At 54.5% G+C, this 26569-nt stretch overlaps 1 protein-coding gene and 1 pseudogene across 1 annotated transcript in view; one reads left to right on the forward strand and one right to left on the reverse strand.

The window, feature by feature from the left end:
- The window catches only part of URI1 (URI1 prefoldin like chaperone), a 369284-nt gene that overhangs the window by 24273 nt on the left and 318442 nt on the right, over nt 1-26569 (forward strand). The window lies entirely within an intron of this gene.
- The window catches only part of LOC144799246 (insulin receptor substrate 2-like), a 48554-nt pseudogene that overhangs the window by 16965 nt on the left and 5020 nt on the right, over nt 1-26569 (reverse strand).

A 26569-nucleotide genomic window follows, 5' to 3' on the forward strand; every position in this document is an offset into this window, starting at 1 on the left:
AAATTCCTTGACGATGTTGAAAAGTTCCTTGCTGTTGTGGGCGTTGTTGTCAAGTCGATCTTTGAATGCTGTTTTCTTGGCTTTACGGATCAGTTGGTGGTGAGTGCGGGTGGCGCTTTTGAAGGCGTCCTTGGTGCTGGTGGTTGGGTCTTTTTTCCAGGCTTTTTCAAGGGAGCGGCAGAGTTTCTTGGATTTCTTAAGATCATCGTTGAACCATGAGGCCTTCTTGCTGCCAGGTTTGCTTTGACGTTTTTTCAGTGGTGCTAAGGTGTCGGCGGTGTTGGATAACCATAGGGTGAGGTTGGCGGTGGCTTCGTTGGCGTTAGAGGAGAGGGCTGGGGAGTTTCGAAGGAGTGAAGCGGAGATTTGGTCCGTGGTGATTTTGTTCCAGTTTCTTTGCAGGGTAGGTTGGGAGTGGTTGATGGGTTTCGGCTTGTTGTAGGTGAAGTGGACGCAGCTGTGGTCGGTCCATAGTAGATCCGTAGTGTGGCTGAAGGAGACATGATTGCTGGAAGTGAAGATGGGGTCGAGTGTGTGACCTGCGATGTGGGTGGGGGAAGTGACTAGTTGTTTAAGTCCGAGGTTGGCGAGGTTGTCCACGAGGGTGGCGGTGTTGCGGTCGTTGGTCTTCTCAAGGTGAAAGTTGAGGTCTCCCAGAAGGATGTAGTCTTTGGAGGGGAGCGCGTGTGGAGTGATGAAGTCCGTGATGTCTTCACTGAATTTAGCGCGAGGTCCTGGTGGTCTGTAGAGGAGGGTGCCTCTGAGTGTGGTCTTGGGGTCGGTGTGGATCTGGAAGTGAAGGTGTTCGGAGTTGGCGAGGTTGGTGTCAGAGCTGGTTGAGATGCGGATAGATTTCTTATGGACGATAGCGATTCCTCCTCCTGTGTGGCTGGTACGGTCTTTGCGAGTGATCTTATAGTCTTCAGGGATGGCAATGGTGATGTCTGGAGCGGAGGAAGCATTCATCCATGTTTCCGTGAGGAAGGCGACGTCTGGAGAGAAGGTGTCTAGTAGGTTCCATAGGTCAATGGCGTGCCTGTGCACCGATCGGGTGTTGAGAAGGATGCATTGTAGGTGGTTGGGGTCGGGAATCTGTGGTGTAGTCGTAGCGGAGATGTTGTCGGTGCCGCTGAATTTGCAGGAGTAGCAGGAGAAAGGTCCATGGGTGTGTCCAGGAGCGGCTAGGACGCAGGTGGGGGCGCGACCGGGGTTAAGGGCTAGGAGGGTGGCGGCATCGTAGGTAATGCGGGGGGGCTGGGCAGCGCGAGGGGCAGGGGGTCTGGCGCTGGGCGCGGTCCAGGCGCGGACGGGCGTAGACGGGCTTACCTTTGGCGCACCTTCGGCGCGGATTGGGCGAGGTCGCTGCGCGTGGACGCTGCGCGCGGGAACTACTGTCATATATGGATAGTGGAGGGGGAGGGGCGAGGGTTGCTCAGCTGGGAGGCGGGGCGGGCTCCAGGGATCAACAACAACAACAAAATGGAGGCGGAGGGGGGAGCACAGCGTCACGCTAGTCAGAGCGCGCAAATATAGTGAAAAGCGGCACTATTAATTATTTAAATAGCTAAGAGAGCAACTCGGCAGGCAGGCACACAGCAGGCTAATGCAATTAGGCAGAAAACAATGGCAAAAGCGGTACAGCGCTACCGAGTGCGGTGAAAGCGGCACAATTAATTAATTAATTAACTAGTACAGCAGCTCGGCAGGCAGGCACACAGCAGGCAAATGCAATTAGGTAGAGATCACGGTAAAAGCAGCACAACGATACCGAGTGTCACGAGGGGACACTGGGGAGCGACCACTCGGCCTGAGGGACAGGAGCGAGTCACGGCGTTCTAAGGTTCTGCAGCGCTAATCAGGTCTGTGGGAGGGTTGCTCAGCTGGGAGGCGGGGCGGGCTCCAGGGATCAACAACAACAACAAAATGGAGGCGGAGGGGGGAGCACAGCGTCGCGCTAGTCAGAGCGCGCAAATATAGTGAAAAGCGGCACTATTAATTATTTAAATAGCTAAGAGAGCAACTCGGCAGGCAGGCACACAGCAGGCTAATGCAATTAGGCAGAAAACAATGGCAAAAGCGGTACAGCGCTACCGAGTGCGGTGAAAGCGGCACGATTAATTAATTAATTAACTAGTACAGCAGCTCGGCAGGCAGGCACACAGCAGGCAAATGCAATTAGGTAGAGATCACGGTAAAAGCAGCACAACGATACCGAGTGTCACGAGGGGACACTGGGGAGCGACCACTCAGCCTGAGGGACAGGAGCGAGTCACGGCGCTCTAAGGTTCTGCAGCGCTAATCAGGTCTGTGGGAGGGTTGCTCAGCTGGGAGGCGGGGCGGGCTCCAGGGATCAACAACAACAACAAAATGGAGGCGGAGGGGGGAGCACAGCGTCGCGCTAGTCAGAGCGCGCAAATATAGTGAAAAGCGGCACTATTAATTATTTAAATAGCTAAGAGAGCAACTCGGCAGGCAGGCACACAGCAGGCTAATGCAATTAGGCAGAAAACAATGGCAAAAGCGGTACAGCGCTACCGAGTGCGGTGAAAGCGGCACGATTAATTAATTAATTAACTAGTACAGCAGCTCGGCAGGCAGGCACACAGCAGGCAAATGCAATTAGGTAGAGATCACGGTAAAAGCAGCACAACGATACCGAGTGTCACGAGGGGACACTGGGGAGCGACCACTCAGCCTGAGGGACAGGAGCGAGTCACCGGACCATGGGGGCGCCTGTACATTTATGGATGGACTCTAACTCTGAGACCTCCTGTTCTAGTTGCTTGTGCTTCTCACAACGGACCCATTTCTCGGCTGCCAAGAGGGTGATAAATTCGCCCCTCACCACTAGCTTTAAAGCCTTCTAAATCGGCGATGGGGGAGGTCTCATTGTTGCGAAGGTAATCCATTAGTGCCGTTTGCACAGCTTCTACCGTGGAGGCGGATTGCAGCAGCGCATCGCGAGTCGTCGGTGTGAGGCATGGGGCTAGGAGATATTGGGACGCAGGGTGAAAGAGATGGGGGCGTGGTCCGAAAAGGATCTGGTTCTATGCTCCCCTATCTGACGTAAACTCCAAGGACAGGGTACATGAGGGAGGGATCAATGCGGCTGTATGACTTGTGTGTCGCTGAATAAAAGGTATAGTCCCTAGAAGAGGGATGATGGTGATGCTTGATATCGCATAGCTCTCCGTCTGCCAGCGATTGGAGGCAGTCAGACATGAAGGGTCCCATTTGAGAGGAGCGTTGGCTGGAGTGATCTAGAGTGGAGTCCATTACCAGATTTACTATTCACTCCCCCATCAGGATGGCTGCATCCGGGGTAGAGAGGGCTGTTGCTAGAGCGTTCAAAATAAAGGGTTCCTGCTGCTCATTCATAGCGTATATATTGACCAAGGTGAAGTTAAAGGCACCCCATTGTATTCTAACCACAAGCAGGCGCACCTTAGTTTCTGCAATCGTGTATATTAGTTTGCTATCCCGTTCTTCTTTGAGGTTCCAGAGAAGCAAATCATGCGTAAACCACCAGGAGTGCATGCAGGAGCTGTCTTTGGGTAGCAGCTGGTTCTCCTGGAGCAAGCATATGTCCCTGCCAGATTGCTCCAGGAGAGACCGCACTGCTGTGCGCTTCACTAGGTTCATATAAGCCCCGGACATTAAGGCTGATTATTTATAATTCTCAGCTCATGGGTCTGGGATTGAGAGTGCTGTGTGGCGCACCTGACTAGGAGTGTAGGAGAGTAGGATCTGCTTTCCTATGGTCACCCCACTTTTTGCTTTTTTGCTTCACTGGTTTTCGACTTAATGTGGCTGTGGGCCTGCTGATCAGACCCACTGCCCTGCTGTTCTCTCTCTAAATTCACACCATGTACTTTAGGTACATCACCTATTGGGAATTGGGTCAGTCTTGTGAGTCCCTGTATAGTGTACCATAGGTACCCTGGCTATAGGTGCACCCAAGGCCTACCAGGGGCTGCAGCATATATTTTGCCACCCCTGGCTGGCCATCCAAACTGACACAACTGGCTGATCACTCAGCTGGGGCAAGACCCGGACTTCCAGACTTCCAACAGCCCGATCTACAGTCACAGCAGAGCTGAGACCCGTGGAGGCGACGTGGGACTGGCCATCTTGGAAAGCCATCGAATTGCTTTCCGTGCAACTTCTGAGGCACCCTCGAAGTTGTGCATTGGGGATTGAGAAGCCCCAGCCCCGAGCAACAACTGCACCGAAGATCAGCCCTCCACACTCCACGAGTTCTGCGTGGGGCCCTTCTGCATTTTTCTGCTCGACGTGTCTGTCCGGTCACTTGCCCGTTGGCTAGTGGCCTCTGTGACGACGAACCTTTTGATTTACACCGCTGGTCTGGTTGCTCCAGACTGGCCCCTTCTTCCCTGAAAAGGAGAAGCCCATCAGACCTTGCTGGTCTGATCCGTAAGCCATCTTCGATTCCTGCATGGGGTGCCTTTGCCAAGGCTTGTTGACTCCAATCCGGAAGCCGACAGCGAGAGCCTTCGTGGGACAGTCCGTATCCAGCTCCTGGTCGTCGCCGACACCTCCTGGTCCACGTGGCTGCAGAGACAAGCTTCGCGACATCGCCTGGTTCCTTCCTGGTTCCATCCTGGTCACTGGCTAGTGACCCAGACTCTGTCCCCTCTGCTATCATGTACTCTTCATCCTCGATCCACCCTTGGATCCAACCGGACACTTCTCTCCTGGTCGCCTGCAGCATCTTTCTTCAAGGCTCCATAGGATTCAGCGACGAAACCCAACACACTTTGTCACCTATGCACCCGCTTCCTGTGGGTGAGGTAACGCGAGTACTTCGGTGCTCCTGTAGGTATTTACTATCCTAGTGTCTAACTTTCAAGTAGCTTTCTCCTAGTCCATCCGGAAGTGACCTAAAAGAACTAGTTTCCAATTCTTTCGTTCCCATTCTAACTCTATGGTAACTCGCGTGTGTGTAAAGACTGCACGCGCATCCCGTGGGCCTCCTGCTCCCTAACCTTTGGTAGTACAGCGTAGCCCCAGCGATTCTCCAGGCCCTAGGCCTATCCTTTGTTCGTGACGTGGTTCTTATACCACTATTTTAGTATATGGTTTGAAGTGCCCCATGGGCATTACTGTATTTTGTGCAACGTATTGTATGATAATTAAGTATCTTGTTATGTGCTTGTGCCTCTGATCTCATAAAGAGTTCAGAGGATTAATTTAGTAATAAATACATATATATTTTATATATATAACCTGTGTGGTGTCCTTTCATTTGGTATTAAAGGGGTTACATATGGTAAAACAGCTGGCTTCACATGCCCTCTTGATTTTAGCCTAAGACTGCTTTGTCCATGCTACCACTAGGATAGCTGGTCTATAAGGTTGACTTTACAACCATCACCATAAGGGTTGTTTGGACTGATACAAGGTGCCCACTAGAATAGTGGACATCACGTATCAGGCCAACTTCTCACACCGAGGCCCTATTGAAAATACAGAGAGAGCAAGCAATAAAGAGTTACTGGAACACCTCTGTGGGGGGCGTACCGGATTTGGTCGGGGCAGAGGAGTAAAAAGAAAGAAAACCCCAGGTTAACAGAATCATTAAATGGAACATAAAGTGACAGTAGTCCGTCATAGTAGAACAATGCTTGTGGAGCATTGTCCAATCGTGGACAGTCCAGTTGCTACAGTAGCCGCTTCGGGAGTTTACAACACCCAGAAGAATAGAGCATCCAAAAAGGTTTCTTTGCGGACGTCACTTTGTCTTCATGAAACTTCAGAGTTGGTGGTCTCCCCAGAAAGTGTTTTAAGTATGGATTGTCATTCTTTGGCCATGGTTTCTGAATCCAGTTTCGCTCTGGTGGGGGCCACCTTAGTGCTTCCATCACCATCCAGATCTCCTCTGCGTCTTGCTGTTGGGGTGGTTTGACCTTTCGTGGCTCATCCAGTGGTTCAGTGATGTCGAGTATTGAACAGGCCTCTTTGAGGGATCTTAGTTGGCGTTCCATCGAGGCAAAAGATAATCCTGAAGGGCTGACACCGGGAGTATGCTATGCCTGCTTTGGGTAAATGTTCGGTGATGGGCGGAGCTCTCAGCGCTTTTGTAGGATGATCTTTAAGTGGTCTTGGTACAGTAGAGGTGAGTGACTCCTAAACTGGACTGGCTGCGAGGCTCTGGCTTTATGCAGGATGTCCTCCTTTTTAGGTCTCGCTAGACGAAAGCAAAAGCAAAGCTTTTGCGTCTAGCGAGACAACTATAGTAGTTACTTTTCGGGGAATGAGGACAGCAAAGTGCCACGCGCATTTGCAGGCCGAGATTCGACCTCGTGAGCGCGCACGTCGTCACTCACGCATGCGCACAAAGAAAGCCATACACACACTGCATATACACACACGCACCCCCCCTTAAACATACACACGCGCACACAGACAGACAGACAGACACACGCACAAACACACTCAAACAGACACACGCGCATACACCCCACCCCCACTCACCCCTCCTCTCACTCAACACACTTACCTGTTCTGGCGGTGCTCGGCGGCGGATCTTCATCTCGGGCGGCGGTAGCGCTTTGCGGGGCTCTCTCACCACATGAGAGCCCCGCCTTCCCCATGCGCCCGGCCGCTCTTCACCCGGTCCCCCATCTCGGGACCGGGACTCAATGCGGAGCCTTCGTGGCTCCTCGGGCAGCTCTCGCTCCCTCTCGCCGCGATGGGGCGGGACTTCCGGTTGGGGCTGTGATTGGCTGGCTTCCCAACCGCTTCCGGGTCGTCGCAGGCAGCGCGGCGGCCCGGCGGGGATTTGTTTGTTTTGTATTTGGACCTTTATTTTGCAGCTGCTGTCTATGGAGGAGTTTTATTTTCACCTTACTCTTACGACTGGATTGTATGCCTTAATTTTGTGTGTTACAGTGTGTCTACTTTACTTGTATATAAAAGGTTTGTTATTTTGTGTTCTATAGCATCGGCGAGTATGGTGAGTTTTGCTCTTTGTAAGTACGGTGTCCAATTGCAGTGTTCTAGAAAGTTAACTATATCAGTTGTCATGTTCTGTATTCTGCCTTCTTGCATCGGCCACTTTCTTTCCTCGCAATGCCATTTCATTATGTTTCTCCTTTGGTGTCAGTTCTCAACCTCTTCCCTTTCTCCAGCATAGGACGCTCCCTGTGCAGCGGTCTCAGTTGTGAAAGGTCCGATGCAGTAATACAATATTTGTCCATGTTTTCTCAGATCCTTTTTGTGACATTTTGTGACAGTGAAAGCGTGCGTTACAGTGAATACGAGTTAGTAGCTTATCAGTAACATTAAAAGTGTCAGCTTCTTGGTTATTTAATTAATTTGCAGCGCTTGCTGAAAAGGCGCGTTTCTACTCACTAACCTAACAAGCATTTGCAATGCAATAGGTTGCGCATTTATGCAATTTTGAGCTATTGACATTGCAATTAGCATTGCCTTTTATTTTTGTTTTCGTTTTTAAAACCTAATTAAAAGGCATTGTCATTTACAATGCCAATAGCTTAAACTCGCATAAATGCGAGACCTATTGCATTGCAAATGCTTGTTTTGAAAGTCATGGACGTAGACCAAAATGTCAGGGAGAGGGGCCCTTTCCGGCTTGGGGCCCACCCCTCCACCCTGTGGTACTCCATCATGTTGCAACGTCGCCTCGTCGGGGAGGGCCAGGATGCGTCAGAAAAGAGCTGTATCATAGTCTGAGATCCGGGACCTCGGTGTGAGTTGGCACCACCCGTATGAGAATTTTGTTCAGGTGGGAAAGATTTTCTAGGTCTTAATTGTGGGAATGGATGTCTGTGTGTCGCTCCTTAAGGGGCAGGACCTCCTGTTTTAGCCACTCTATCTCCTCCTCACTACTTGATTCCCAGTCCTCCCATGGCGGCCACTCTGTAACCCACTTCTTCCAAGTGCTGGCGAACCTCCCTGAGGTTTGTGGATAGCTCTGCCTTCATAGCCTGTCGATCTCCTCTGAGGGATGCGAAGAAATTCTAAGAACGATTTGGCGACGGACCCTCTCCTTCCTCTGGGTCCACCCCTGTCCTCTGCCATAGTCAAAGACAGTCTATCATCTGACCCCTCTCTGTTTCACAAATATGTCTTTAAGTGACTGATTCTTTTTTTTTTTTGTATTACCTATTCACAGACATGGTGTAGGTCTGCGTGGAAGGACGGCCTGAAGAGGGAGAGCAGCAAAGGGTTTAGGACTAGGGAGGCACTTCCATGGAGCAGACCGGAGAGCCAACCGTCTCAGAAAGCCAAAGCTGGGCCCAGCCAGGAGCACAGGAGCCTGCGTCACTCCCCTGGGTCCATTGGGACAGGCCACAAGACAACAGGAACACGGGCAGCCACCTCGCACCAGCGGGCAAGAGTTTGGCAAAGACCAACATCTAAGGCCGGGAGCCCCTGTTGGGCCCCCCACCTCTAGCGCCCCAACGGCAGCAGTGGTTTACGATGGTCTCCAAAACTGCGAATCAGGCCAGTCTTGCCAGGCACTGAGAGAGAAGGGCCTGTCTGCTGTGCAGGGCCTGGGGCAGTTGGATCCACTGTGATCTCCCCTGCTGGACAGAAGGATCCGACAGCTGAAGCACCACCACGGCCAGAGCTGGAGAAAGGATTGCTCTCTTGGTGTTGACCTGTGATCCATTGCTAGCAGGGTTCCCTTCTAGTGCTTTAGCGAACTCCAAGCCTCCCCACTCCCAGTCAGATGCTCCATGGGGTCCACAGACACAGGGCTCCAGGTGCACGGAGATCAGCCACGAGGTCCGGCGAGACGAGCTTTGCCCAGTTCCCAGGGAGCCAGTTCCTCACAGGGCCGACCCCAATCTCCCTCCGATTCAGGGACTCACTCCTGTGGGTACTTGCACCCTTCTCCCGATCAGGCTCACGTAGTTCCGGAGTCCTCTCGTATTCCACACAGAGTGGGGGGGGGGGAGGGAGGGGGGGTGGAGATAGCTCCGTCCAACTCCGGGGGGGGGCGCAAATCTTAGCTAGGCTGGAGAAAGGGAGAACTCGCAAGTACCTCCCCCCTCCGCCCCAGGGCCCCATGTATTCTTGGAGCACTTGCATCCCCCTCGGCAGGGCACGCCCATCTCCCGGGGCCTCCCGTCCCCACCGCGGAACAACTGGCAGTATCTGGTGGGTTGGGGGAAGGAGAACTCCGTATTGCCGCCTCCCCCCCTTTAACAGCCTGTTCTGCTCACCTCCTGCGTCATATCCAAGGCACCAAATCCCTATTCCTAAAACAAAATAAACTTGAACTTGTATAATGTAAGTGTTGCTCTTCTAAAATGCTCCAATACCTTCTGGTCGAGTTCAAGCTATATAGAAAACTGCGAAAAAAAAAGTAAACATCATGTGAAAATGGACTAAAACACAGAATAGTTTAACGTTCTGACAGTATATAATCGGGTAAAATAGTTCAGCTGCCTTTAGAAAGCGTCTACCATAAATTCTCGTGCTACTGATCATCTCTTGCCGGTGGCGCAAACAGTTGAATTGGATTTTCACAGGCTGGAATTCCACAGTTTTTCCCCATTAAAGACACTTTTCCTCTTAGTGATTAGATGTCACTTGCCTGGAAACGCCATCTACTCAGTTACTCATTGAATCTACATGTATGTGACTTAGAAGTTGCCTTCGGAAGCGTGCAGAATAAGTTGTTCCAACTATAGGATAACAATAAAATACAACTATGATCCAATTTTAAGAAATATGCTGACCCCCTACCCCCCCCCCACCTAACTCCTTATCACGCACTGCCGTCCTGCTGACAATGATTAAGCACCCAACGAATCATCATGCACGGCATGTTTGTATGTGGCAGATGCCTACTCCGGCCAGGCTGGAGTAAATGTGGTCTCTCGGCTCGCAGTGCATTGCTGTGGTTACTTTAAGGCAGCTTGCCCATAGCATGCTTACCTGGGCTTGAGCCGCAGGGGTCCAGGATGAGGAGAAGAACCCTGAAACTATTCAGAGTTTCTGGGGGGGGGGGGGGGTGGGGAGAACTAGCTCCGTTGGGAGGGGACTCAATGCTAAGACACCGGAGTCAGAGCTTCACCAGGTGGGGAGTGGGGAAGTGCTGGTCTGCTTTCCTGGCCGGTGTTTTCGGGTGTGGTTTTTATGGGTGTTTAGTTTTTGTTGCCTGCAGGGTCCAGGTAGGGGAGTAGAGACAGGGTGGGGTAGGGAACCGAGTGGCTGACCAGCTGCTACTCTGGAGCAAATGAGGCTGGAGGAGGAGAAGCGCAGAAGAGGAGGCAGATGCTTACGGGTGAGAGAGGAAAGCTGCGGCTAGTCTCTTGCCACCACCTCCTTCACGTTCAGTAGCAACGTGTTGTTCGACGGGGTCTCAGCATCTGCTCTCCCTGTGCATTTTTTGTTAAGAAAAATAAAACGTGAATGCTGTGTGTTTAATAAAAAAAAATATATATATGCCTTCAGCAGAGTGCTTTTTTTTGGGCCACGGCAAAGTAACCAGTGTGTTTCGCACCCAACAAATAAAACGTGACTACTGTGTGTGTTAAAGTTCTTTTTTTAAATGATGCCGTCAGTGGAGTGCTTTTGTTTTGAGCTAATGCAATCAAAGTAACCAGTGTGAACAAAGAAATCCTCCAGTTAAAAAAAAAACAAGCATTTGCAATGCAATCGGTCTCGCTTTTGGGCCTTATATGTAATTAGCTATGCAGCACATTAGCCTGGGTGCTGAAACATCAATCAATCAATCAATCACAGCACTTGTATAGCGCGCTACTCACCCGGAAGGGTCTCAAGGTGCTAGGGGGAAGGGGGCCGCTACTGCTCGAACAGCCAGGTCTTGAGTTGTCTCCTGAAGGCGAGGTGGTCCTGGGTCAGCCGAAGGTGGATGGGGAGGGAGTTCCATGTCTTGGCTGCCAGGTAGGAGAAGGATCTGCCTCCGGCGGTGGCTCTTCGGATGCGTGGTAAGGCGGCGAGGGCGAGGCTGGCGGACCGTAGCTGGCGGGTGGGCGTGTGGAAGGTCAGGCGGTCGTTGAGGTACTTGGTGCCTAGGTTGTGGAGAGACTTGTGGGTGAGGAGCCTGAAGGTGATCCTCTTGTTGACGGGGAGCTAGTGCAGGTTCCTCAGGTGGCTGGAGATGTGGCTGCGTCGAGGGATGTCCAGGATGAGTCGGGCTGAGGCGTTCTGGATGCGTTGTAGTCTTTTCTGTAGTTTGGCTGTGTTTCCGGCGTTGAGGGTGTTTCCGTAGTCCAGCCGGCTGGTGACGAGGGCCTGGGTGACCGTCTTCCTGGTTTCGGTCGGGATCCATCGGAAGATCTTGCGGAGCATGCGGAGGGTGTGAAAGCAAGAAGAGGAGACGGCGTTGACTTGTCTGGTCATCGTGAGGGAGGAGTCCAGGATGAAGCCCAGGTTGCGTGCGTGGTCTGTCGGCTTGGGGGCGGTTCCCAGGGCTGGGGGGCACCAGGAGTCGTCCCAGGCAGAGGGTGAAGGTCCAAGGATGAGGACTTCCGTCTTGTCTGAGTTCAGTTTCAGCCGGCTGTTCTTCATCCACTCGGCGACGTCTTTCATCCCTTCGTGGAGGCTGGTTCTGGCGGTGTCGGGGTCTCTGGTGAGGGAGAGGATCTGCTGGGTGTCGTCGGCGTAGGAGATGATGTTGTGTTGGCGTGCGATGGCTGCGAGAGGTCTCATGTAGACTTTGAAGAGGGTGGGGCTGAGTGATGATCCTTGCGGGACGCCGCAGATGACTTCGGTGGCCTCGGAACGAACCGGGGGGAGGCGGACTCTGTGTTCTTCCAGCGAGGAACGAGATGATCCACTTCAATGCCTTCTCTTGGATGCCGGTGTTGCTGAGGCGTTGGACTAGGGTGCGGTGGCAGACAGTGTCGAACGCGGCGGAGAGGTCCAGGAGAATGAGTGCCGCTGTTTCCCCGTTGTCGAGAAGGGCTCGGATGACGTCGGTGGCTGCGATGAGGGCGGTCTCGGTGCTGTGGTTGGCTCTGAAGCCGGACTGCGAGGGGTCGAGGGATCCATTCGTCTCGAGGAAGGCGGCAAGCTGTCTGTTGGCGATCTTCTCGATGACTTTGGCAGGAAAAGGGAGGAGCGAGATGGGGCGGAAGTTTTTGAGGTCGGTGGGGTCCGCTGTTGGTTTCTTCAGTAGGGCGCTGAGCTCGGCGTGCTTCCAGCTCTCCGGGAAGGTGGCGGTATCGAAGGAGGTGTTGATGACGTCTCGGAGTTGGGGTGCGATGGTGGAGTCGGCCTTGTTGAAGACGTGGTGGGGGCAGGGGTCAGTCGGAGATCCGGAGTGGATGGTGTTCATCGTGCGGGCTGTGTCTTCGGTGGTCACTGCGGTCCAGGTGTGGAGGGTCGTGGCAGGGTGCGTTGGTTCGACGGTAGGGTGCGAGGATGGTGTGCCGAAGCTGTTGGCAATCTTGCAGTGGAAGAACGAGGCGAGGGAGTCGCAGAGATCTTGTGAAGGGGTGATGTCGTTGCTGCTGGGGTTGGAGAACTCCTTGACGATGCTGAAGAGTTCCTTGCTGTCGTGGGCGTTGTTGTCCAGTCGATCCTTCAGTGATTTCTTCTTGGTGGTGCGGATGAGCTGGTGGTGCTTGCGGGTCGCGTGTTTGAGGGCGGTCATGTTGTCAGTGGTCCGGTCGAGGAGCCAGGCTTTCTCGAGGGTGCGGCAGGTCTTCTTGGAGTCCTTGAGTTCGTCGGTGAACCAGGGGGCCTTCTTGCTTCTGGGTTTGATGGGGGGGTTCTTCAGTGGTGCGAGGTAGTCAGCGCAGGCTGTCAGTCACTGCGTGAAGTTGCGGGCTGCTTCATTGGGGTCCGGTGTGCTGGCAGGTGGGTTCTGGCTGAGGGAGGTGGTGAGCTGGTCGGTGGTGATCTTGCTCCAGCTTCTGTGAGGAACCTGTTGCGGGTGGTGGTGGGTGGTGGTTTTTCTGAAGCTGAAGTGGACGCAGCTGTGGTCGGTCCAGTGAAGTCCGGTGGAGTGGCTGAAGGCGATGTGCTTGCTGGATGAGAAGACGGGGTCAAGCGTGTGGCCGGCGTAGTGGGTGGGGGTGTTGACCAGTTGCTTGAGTCCGAGGTTTGCGAGGTTGTCCAGCAGGGCGGCGGTGTTGCGGTCCTTGTTGTTCTCCAGGTGGAAGTTGAGGTCCCCTAGGAGGATCTACTGATCTACTGTTCTTTAACATAGAAGGAAAGTAAGCACCAAACTGCGTGACATGCCATGTATGGGAACACATGTAGAGAAATATTGCCTTTCAGTGGGACATGGTATAGCCCAAAGCTCTGTTTTTAATATAAAACCAGTGCCTTTGGTGGACATGTCACTGGAAATACAAGATTTGAAAAAAATATTATTTTTTTAGGGTGCTCGTGGGTAACAATTTCTATAGACTGGAATCTAGAGAATGCTAAAGTGATTAAGGTATTTTACTGACCTCTGCTGGTCGTTTCTTATCAAGAAAGTTAAATAGAGGCAGTTGCCAGAAAAAATAAATAAAGTCCTTCAGCAGAAAGCAATTCTGGTATTTTACTGACCTTTCTACTGGTGGTCGATTTCTATCAACTCAGTTAAATAGGCAGTTGAACAGAAAAAAGTCCCTATGTGGAAACAGACAAGTCCTAGGGCTGATCTCCAGAGCACACAATGTACATACACATATGAGTATGTACTAAAGTATATACAAGAGTTCTCGAATGCTCGACCTAAAAAGGAGTGCACCAAAACCAACTTAAATGGCCAGAATTGAAAGCCTGCAAGAATAGGGCCAGTAGCCATCGAAGGTACCAACACACTTAGAGGAGGGACACATGTAAGCGATTCACAACAGAAAAGCAAGGATTTTTGAAGGGCACACATAGGGACCAGTGAAAGACGATGGACTTGCTAAAAGCCCATATACCAGATACAGCATATCTCGAACGAGACAGCGCATGTGCTACCTAGGCGAGACCGAAAAAAAGTTGGGAGGTCAGATTCAGGTATCTACCATCCTCAAAGAGGGGATGGAGGCAGTCAGGAGAGGGCAATAGGAGCAGTATGTTTTACAAATGAAAACATTTTCTTCTTGATACAGGCAGGAAATATTCTGTGCCAATTGGGGGAGGTGGGTTTTGTGATGAATGGTGACACGGAGTGGGGTGGGCGAGTGGTATAGACATTTGCTCTAGGGTGATGGGTCGTGGAAGGCCTCTTTAAGTTATGAGTATGGCTCCCAGTTTTACGTTTTCACTGATTTTACAGGTAAATAAAGACCGTGTGTTTCCTGTCTGTATTTATTTGTAAAGTTGAAAAATTCAGATAATTAGCTTAGATGATCATTCAAAAGAAGGCCATACAGCATAGGGAGTCCAAAATAGGATGAGATTTCCTTAAATAACTCCATATCTAAACATTTGTTATAATGTCAACATTTTCATTTGGGTGTTTTGTTTTATTATATTTGGCTTTTTAGTGCCCTAAAACCAGAAAGGCGGCAAAGTATATGTGCACGTTTATCAGTTAAATAAACATGCAAATGTAGAAGTTACAACTTCATTTGTTCACAAAACTCAAAATAATACAGATGCCCTAAAATCAGGGGACCTAGTTATGATTAGGTGTATGCCCTTTTTCTAACAACATCACCGTCGCCCCCCCCACACACACACACGCACGCACCCCCTCCCCCCCACCTGGATACTTGGAGTAATTCGCACAATTTTTCTGAAGGTCCAGTAATAAAATAATACATGCAGCCTTATTGGGTAGCAACTAGAGTGAACATTAACTGCACCACTTTGGTAAGGTGCGTTTGTGCTTACTTCCTAGGCCTAAAGACGGCCACAATTCACAGTTGGGTTATTACCTACTTTTGAATCTCCTCTTCTTGGTACTTGCAACACTTCATAGTGGCTCCCTGATGTTAATATTTGGAGGGCTTCCCCTCCTAGTGTTCATTTTTGACCCATTGGGCCAACTATTACAAAAAAAGGGAGGGATGCCCTCATCACATGGGGTCTGTTATCTCAATTAAGGGGAGGGATGTGTTGCCCGCCCACCGAGTCTCTAAAGGCCCCGGTCACCCATCCCCTTGGGCCAACTCATTTCTATGTCCCGGGGGAGCCCATGTCTGCTCCTTGATGGTGGGAGTATTTTTTTAGGTCTCAGCCTGCGTTGGCAGCGCAGACATGCGCAGTCTCGCTGGCGAGACTTAATGAGATAGAGAGAACCTCACTAGTGAGGTTAAGCCCCTCCCCTCTTCTCCATTGGCTGGCCTCCTAAACGGTGGCCAGCCATTGGAGAAGAGGTCCTAGTGACGTTCTTGTTTCTCTTTAAGCGCCGTCCTTTTGAGATTGGGTTCCTTGACTTACTGCTGAAGTAAAAGGTTTCTTATCTTCTTTATGGGTCCAGATGGCCCCATATAGAATATAAGGAACCTTGTACCCCAGCAGGAAGTCGGGGTGCCCAGTCTGAAAAGGACGTGCTAAAAGAGAAAACTCGCGTCATGGCGAGTGCTTGTTTTTATTTATATTGTACTGTTACTATCAAAAGCCAGGTCACAGCACTTGTGGATGAAGATTGCACAGATGTTGCTGGTACTAAGCGGGCATTACAAGGTGATGTAAATATTCAGTAAACAAGACCCTCATACGTTAGTAGTATCTGAAGAGCGCCGGGAGGATTGGCACAAGAATGAAAGCATTTGGAGCTTATCTTGAAGTGAAGCGTCTTCAAACTCCTCTCGATTGTTTAATGTCTGTCAGGCGCCTAAAACCGAGGCACGTGTTTCTCCACAGGGTCTCTCTTGGTAACCCATTGGTTAGTTCACTAAGCGGCATTGGAAGCTGGCCTTCTTGAATTAAGGGACTGCAGCCTCTGCAATACTGTAGTAAGAGGTAGTTTTCCAAAGTGCGCTTCGATGGACACAGAAGTTTGAATGTGACTCAGCTTTTGAGAGCTAGTCATGGTAGGGCCGTTACTATGGATGGGTAATTGTGGTAGGATATACAATTGTTGATTGGGGAGTGAATAGATCTGCATGATTCTTTAAAATAGAATGTAATTTCTGCAAGTGTTTTGCAGGAAGACTCAGCGGGTGAAATTGTAATAATTTCGTCTAGACCTGGCAATCTCACTTTCCTGTACTAAATTGAAAGCGGCAGGCTGCCTCCGCTGCCCAAGCGAATTTGGTAGCCTGTGCTTTTGATGAGTGTTTTGGCTTGAGGGGTTGAAAACAAGGTTGTATGCAAAGGTAAGACCTACCTTCGTTTTTCTGTGAAGCTGGGACCTAGTGGTTCGTGACCACATCCACCACATTCACCACCACCACATCCACCACCACATCCACCACCACCACATCCACCACATCCACCACCACCACATCCACCACCACCACATCCACCACCACAACACCCACCACCACAACATCCACCACCATATCCACCACCACCACATCCACCACCACCACATCCACCACCACCACATCCACCACCACCACATCCACCACATCCACCCCCACCCCCACATCCACCACCCCCACATCCACCACCCCCACATCCACCACCCCCACATCCACCACCCCCACATCCACCACCCCCACATCCACCACCCCCACATCCACCACACCACATCCACCACACCACATCCACCACACCACATCCACCACCACATCCACCACCACATCCACTACCTCCACCACAACCACATCCACCACCGCCCATCCACCACCACCGCCACATCCATCACATCCACCACATCCATCACATCCACCACATCCAAAACCACTGCCACATCCACCACATCCACCACCACATCCACCACCACCACATCCACCACCACCACAATAACCACCACCACCACCACCACTACCACTACCTCCACCACCACCACCACCACTATCACTACCTCCACCACCGCCACATCCACCACCACCACATCTACCACCAGATCCACCACCACCACATCCACCAGATCCACCACCACCAGATCCACCACCACCAGATCCACCCCCACCACATCCACCCCCACCACATCCACCCCACCACATCCACCCCCACCACATCCACCCCCACCACATCCACCCCCACATCCACCCCCACATCCACCCCCACATCCACCACCACATCCACCACCACACAATATCCACCACCAGATCCACCACCACCACATCTGCCAGATCTGCCACCACATCAACCACATCCCCCACATCAACCACATCCCCCACATCCACCACATCCCCCACATCCACCACATCCCCCACATCCACCACATCCCCCACATCCACCACATCCCCCACATCCACCACATCCACCACATCCCCCACATCCACCACATCCACCACCCCCACATCCACCACCCCCACATCCACCACCCCCACATCCACCACCCCCACATCCACCACCCCCACATCCACCCCCACATCCACCCCCACATCCACCCCCACATCCACCCCCACATCCACCCCCACATCCACCCCCACATCCACCACCACACCCACCACCACATCCACCACCACATCCACCCCCACCACATCCACCACCACCACATCCACCCCCACCACATCCACCCCCACCACATCCACCCCCACCACATCCACCACCACCACATCCACCACCACCACCACATCCACCACCACCACCACATCCACCACCACCACCACATCCACCACCACCACCACATCCACCACCACCACCTCCACCACATCCACCTCCACCACATCCACCTCCACCACATCCACCTCCACCACATCCACCACCACCACATCCACCACCACCACATCCACCTCCACCACATCCACCACCACCACATCCACCACCACCACATCCACCTCCACCACATCCACCACCACCACATCCACCACCACATCCACCCCCCATCCACCACCACATCCACCACCACCTCCACATCCACCACCACACCCACCACCACCACACCCACCACCACCACATCCACCACATCCACCACCACCACATCCACCACCACCACATCCACCACCACCACAGCCACCACCACCACATCCACCACCACCGCCACCACCACCACATCCACCACCACCACATCCACCACCACCGCCACCACACCCACCACCACCACACCCACCACCACCACACCCACCACCACCACATCCACCACCACCACATCCACCACCACCACATCCACCACCACCACATCCACCACCACCACATCCACCACCACCACATCCACCACCACCACATCCACCACCACCACATCCACCACCACCACATCCACCACCACCACATCCACCACATCCACCACCACCACATCCACCACCACCACATCCACCACTACCTCCACCACCACTACCTCCACCCCCACCACATCCACCTCCACATCCACATCCACCACATCCACCACCACACAACATCCACCACCACCACATCCGCCAGATCCACCACCACATCCACCACCACCACATCCACCACCACATCCACATCCGCCATATCCACCACCACCACATCCACCACCACCACATCCTGCACACCCACCACCACACCACATCCATCACCGCACTACATCCACCACCACACTACATCCACCACCACACTACATCCACCACCACACCACATCCACCACCACACCACATCCACCACCACACCACATCCACCACCACACCACACCACATGCACCACCACCACATCCACCACCACCACATCCACCACCACCACATCCACCACCACCACAACCACATCCACCACCACCACCACATCCACCACCACCACATCCACCACCACCACTACCTCCACCACTACTGCCACATCCACCACCACATCCACCACCACCACATCCACCACCACCACATCCACCACATCACATCCACCACATCACATCACATCCAACACCACCACTACCTCCACCACCACCGCATCCACCACCACCACATCCACCACCACCACATCCACCACCACTACTGCCACATCCACCACCACATCCACCACCACATCCACCACCAAATCCACCACCACCACATCACATCCACCACATCACATCACATCCAACACCACCACTACTTCCACCACCACCGCATCCACCACCACCGCATCCACCACCACCGCATCCACCACCACCGCATCCACCACCACCGCATCCACCACCACATCCTCCACCACATCCACCACCACCAAATCCACCACCACATCCACCCCACCACATCCACCACCACCAAATCCACCACCACATCCACCCCACCACATCCACCACCAGATCCACCGCCACCACATCCACCACATCCAGCAGGTCCACCGCCCCCACCCCCCCGCATCCACCCCCCCGCATCCACCCCCCCGCATCCACCCCCCCGCATCCACCCCCCCGCATCCACCCCCCCGCATCCACCCCCCCGCATCCACCCCCACCACATCCACCCCCACCACATCCACCCCCACCACATCCACCCCCACCACATCCACCCCCACCACATCCACCCCCACCACATCCACCCCCACCACATCCACCCCCACCACATCCACCCCCACCACATCCACCCCACCACATCCACCCCCACCACATCCACCTCCACCTCCACCACCACCACATCTACCACATCCACCACCACCACCACATCCTCCACCACCACCACATCCATCACATCCATCACATCCACCACATCCAAAACCACTGCAACATCCACCACATCCACCACCACCACATTCACCACCACCACATTCACCACCACCACATTCACCACCACCACATTCACCACCACCACATTCACCACCACCACATTCACCACCACCACATTCACCACCACCACATTCACCACCACCACATCCACCACCACCACATTCACCACCACCACCACATTCACCACCACCACCACATTCACCACCACCACATTCACCACCACCACATTCACCACCACCACATTCACCACCACCACATTCACCACCACCCCATTCACCACCACCCCATTCACCACCACCCCATTCACCACCACTACCTCCACATCTACCGCCACCACCACATCCACCACCACATCCACCACCACATCCACCACCACATCCACCCCCACCACATCCACATCCACCACCACCACATCCACCACCACATCCACATCCGCCATATCCACCACCACCACATCCGCCAGATCCACCACCACATCCACCACCACCACCACATCCACCACCACCACATCCACCACCACATCCACCACCGCCACATCCACCACCACCACATCCACCACCACATCCACATCCGCCATATCCACCACCACCACATCCACCACCACATCCTGCACACCCACCACCACACCACATCCACCACCACATCCACCACCACATCCACCACCACATCCACCACCACATCCACCACCACCACATCCACCACCACCACATCCACCACCACCACATCCACCACCACCACATCCACCACCACCACATCCACCACCACCACATCCACCACCACCACCACCACATCCACCACCACCACAACCACATCCACCACCACCACCACATCCACCACCACCACCACATCCACCACCACCACCACCACATCCACCACCACCACATCCACCACCACCACTACCTCCACCACTACTGCCACATCCACCACCACATCCACCACCAAATCCACCACCACCACATCACATCCACCACATCACATCACATCCAACACCACCACTACCTCCACCACCACCGCATCCACCACCACCACATCCACCACAACCACATCCACCACCACCACCACATCCACCACCACCACATCCACCACCACATCCACCACCACATCCACCACATCCACCACCACCACATCCACCACCACCACATCCACCACCACCACATCCACCACCACCACATCCACCACCACCACATCCACCACCACCACATCCACCACCACCACATCCACCACATCCACCACCACCACATCCACCACCACCACAACCACATCCACCACCACCACCACCACCACATCCACCACCACCACCACATCCACCACCACCACCACATCCACCACCACCACCACCACATCCACCACCACCACTACCTCCACCACTACTGCCACATCCACCACCACATCCACCACCAAATCCACCACCACCACATCACATCCACCACATCACATCACATCCAACACCACCACTACCTCCACCACCACCGCATCCACCACCACCACATCCACCACAACCACATCCACCACCACCACCACATCCACCACCACCACATCCACCACCACCACATCCACCACATCCACCACCACCACTACCTCCACCACTACTGCCACATCCACCACCACATCCACCACCAAATCCACCACCACCACATCACATCCACCACATCACATCACATCCAACACCACCACTACCTCCACCACCACCGCATCCACCACCACCGCATCCACCACCACCACATCCACCACAACCACATCCACCACCACCACCACATCCACCACCACCACATCCACCACCACCACATCCACCACCACCACTACCTCCACCACTACTGCCACATCCACCACCACATCCACCACCAAATCCACCACCACCACATCACATCCACCACATCACATCACATCCAACACCACCACTACCTCCACCACCACCGCATCCACCACCACCGCATCCACCACCACCGCATCCACCACCACCGCATCCACCACCACCGCATCCACCACCACCACATTCACCACCACCACATTCACCACCACCACATTCACCACCACCCCATTCACCACCACCCCATTCACCACCACCCCATTCACCACCACTACCTCCACATCTACCGCCACCACCACATCCACCACCACATCCCCCACCACATCCACCCCCACCACATCCACCCCCACCACATCCACCCCCACCACATCCACCACCACATCCACATCCACCACATCCACCACCACACAACATCCACCACCACCACATCCGCCAGATCCACCACCAAATCCACCACCACCACATCCACCACCACATCCACCACCACCACATCCACCACCACCACATCCACCACCACCACATCCACCACCACATCCACATCCGCCATATCCACCACCACCACATCCACCACCACCACATCCTGCACACCCACCACCACACCACATCCACCACCACACCACATCCACCACCGCACTACATCCATCACCGCACTACATCCACCACCACACTACATCCACCACCACACTACATCCACCACCACCACCACTATCACTACCTCCACCACCGCGACATCCACCACCACATCTACCACCAGATCCACCACCACCACATCCACCAGATCCACCACCACCAGATCCACCACCACCAGATCCACCCCCACCACATCCACCCCCACCACATCCACCCCCACCACATCCACCCCCACCACATCCACCCCCACCACATCCACCCCCACCACATCCACCCCCACCACATCCACCCCCACCACATCCACCCCCACATCCACCCCCACATCCACCACCACATCCACCACCACACTACATCCACCACCACACTACATCCACCACCACACTACATCCACCACCACACCACATCCACCACCACACCACACCCACCACCACACCACACCACATGCACCACCACCACATCCACCACCACCACATCCACCACCACCACATCCACCACCACCACAACCACATCCACCACCACCACCACATCCACCACCACCACATCCACCACCACCACTACCTCCACCACTACTGCCACATCCACCACCACATCCACCACCAAATCCACCACATCACATCCACCACATCACATCACATCCAACACCACCACTACCTCCACCACCACCGCATCCACCACCACCACATCCACCACAACCACATCCACCACAACCACATCCACCACCACCACCACATCCACCACCACCACATCCACCACCACCACATCCACCACCACCACTACCTCCACCACTACTGCCACATCCACCACCACATCCACCACCAAATCCACCACCACCACATCACATCCACCACATCACATCACATCCAACACCACCACTACCTCCACCACCACCGCATCCACCACCACCGCATCCACCACCACCGCATCCACCACCACATCCACCACCACCAAATCCACCACCACATCCACCCCACCACATCCACCACCAGATCCACCGCCACCACATCCACCACATCCAGCAGGTCCACCGCCCCCACCCCCCCGCATCCACCCCCCCGCATCCCACCCCCCCCCGCATCCACCCCCCGCATCCACCCCCCCACATCCATCCCCCACATCCACCCCCACCACATCCACCCCCACCACATCCACCCCCACCACATCCACCCCCACCACATCCACCCCCACCACATCCACCCCCACCACATCCACCCCCACCTCCACCTCCACCACCACCACATCTACCACATCCACCACCACCACCACCACATCCTCCACCACCACCACATCCTCCACCACCACCACATCCATCACATCCACCACATCCAAAACCACTGCAACATCCACCACATTCACCACCACCACATTCACCACCACCACATTCACCACCACCACCACATTCACCACATTCACCACCACCACCCCATTCACCACCACCCCATTCACCACCACCCCATTCACCACCACTACCTCCACATCTACCGCCACCACCACATCCACCACCACATCCACCACCACATCCACCACCACATCCACCCCCACCACATCCACCCCCACCACATCCACCCCCACCACATCCACCCCCACCACATCCACCCCCACCACATCCACCCCCACCACATCCACCCCCACCACATCCACCCCCACCACATCCACCCCCACCTCCACCCCCACCTCCACCCCCACCTCCACCACCACCACCACCACCACCTCCACCACCACATCTACCACATCCACCACCACATCCTCCACCACCACCACATCCATCACATCCATCACATCCACCAGATCCAAAACCACTGCAACATCCACCACCACCACATCCACCACCACCACATCCACCACCACCACATCCACCACCACCACATCCACCACCACCACATCGACCACCACCACATCGACCACCACCACATCGACCACCACCACATCCACCACCACATCCACCACCACTACCTCCACATCTACCGCCACCACCACATCCACCACCACCACCACCACCACATCCACCACCACCACATCCTCCACCACCACATCCTCCACCACCACCACATCCATCACATACATCACATCCACCACATCCAAAACCACTGCCACATCCACTGCCACATCCTTCACCACATCCTTCACCACATCCACCGCCACATCCACCGCCACATCCTCCACCACATCCACCACCACATCCACTCCACCACATCCACCACCACCACATCCACCACCACCACATCCACCACCACCACATCCACCACCACCACATCCACCACCACCACCACCACATCCACCACCACCACCACCACATCCACCACCACATCCACCACATCCACCACCACATCCACCACATCCACCACCACATCCACCACCACATCCACCACCACATCCACCACCACATCCACCACCACATCCACCACCACCACATCCACCACCACCACATCCACCACCACCACATCCACCACCACCACATCCACCACCACCACCACATCCACCACCACCACATCCACCACCACCACATCCACCACCACCACATCCACCACCACCACATCCACCACATCCACCACCACATCCACCACCACATCCACCACCACATCCACCACCACCACATCCACCACATCCACCACCACCACCACCACATCCTCCACCACCACCACATCCACCACCACCACCACATCCACCACCACCACCACATCCACCACCACCACATTCACCACCACCACATTCACCACCACCACATTCACCACCACCACATTCACCACCACCCCATTCACCACCACCCCATTCACCACCACCCCATTCACCACCACCCCATTCACCACCACCCCATTCACCACCACCCCATTCACCACCACCCCATTCACCACCACTACCTCCACATCTACCGCCACCACCACATAGACCACCACATCCACCACCACATCCACCACCACATCCACCACCACATCCACCACCACATCCACCACCACATCCACCACCACATTCACCCCCACCACATCCACCCCCACCACATCCACCCCCACCACATCCACCCCACCACATCCACCCCCACCACATCCACCCCCACCTCCACCACCACCACCTCCACCACCACATCCTCCACCACCACCACATCCATCACATCCATCACATCCACCACCACTACCTCCACATCTACCGCCACCACCACATCCACCACCACCACCACATCCACCACCACCACATCCTCCACCACCACCACATCCATCACATACATCACATCCACCACATCCAAAACCACTGCCACATCCACTGCCACATCCACTGCCACATCCACTGCCACATCCTTCACCACATCCTTCACCACATCCACCGCCACATCCACCGCCACATCCACCGCCACATCCACCGCCACATCCACCGCCACATCCACCGCCACATCCACCGCCACATCCACCGCCACATCCACCGCCACATCCACCGCCACATCCACCGCCACATCCACCGCCACATCCACCGCCACATCCACCGCCACATCCTCCGCATCCTCCAGCACATCCACTCCAGCACATCCACTCCAGCACATCCACTCCAGCACATCCACTCCAGCACATCCGCCTCCAGCACATCCGCCTCCAGCACATCCGCCTCCAGCACATCCGCCTCCAGCACATCCGCCTCCAGCACATCCGCCTCCAGCACATCCGCCTCCAGCACATCCGCCTCCAGCACATCCGCCTCCAGCACATCCGCCTCCAGCACATCCGCCTCCAGCACATCCGCCTCCAGCACATCCGCCTCCAGCACATCCGCCTCCAGCACATCCGCCTCCAGCACATCCGCCTCCAGCACATCCGCCTCCGCCACCACCACATCCACCACCACCACATCCACCACCACCACATCCACCACCACTTCCACATCCACCACCACTTCCACATCCACCACCACTTCCACATCCACCTCCACATCCACTTCCACATCCACTTCCACATCCACTTCCACATCCACCACCACATCCACCACCACATCCACCACCACATCCACCACCACATCCACCACCACATCCACCACCACATCCACCACCACATCCACCACCACATCCACCACTTCCACCACCACCACATCCTCCACACCCAACACCTCCACCACATTCACCTCCACCACATTCACCTCCACCACATTCACCTCCACCACATTCACCTCCACCACATTCACCTCCACCACATTCACCTCCACCACATTCACCTCCACCACATTCACCTCCACCACCACATTCACCTCCACCACATTCACCTCCACCACCACATTCACCACCACCACATTCACCACCACCACATTCACCACCACCACATTCACCACCACCACATTCACCACCACCACATTCACCACCACCACATTCACCACCACCACATTCACCACCACCACATTCACCACCACCACATTCACCACCACCACATTCACCACCACCACATTCACCACCACCACATTCACCACCACCACCCCATTCACCACCACCCCATTCACCACCACCCCATTCACCACCACCCCATTCACCACCACTACATCCACCACCTCCACCT

Source organism: Lissotriton helveticus, chromosome 12, assembly GCF_964261635.1.
Source record: "Lissotriton helveticus chromosome 12, aLisHel1.1, whole genome shotgun sequence".
Taxonomy (NCBI): Eukaryota; Metazoa; Chordata; class Amphibia; order Caudata; family Salamandridae; genus Lissotriton; species Lissotriton helveticus.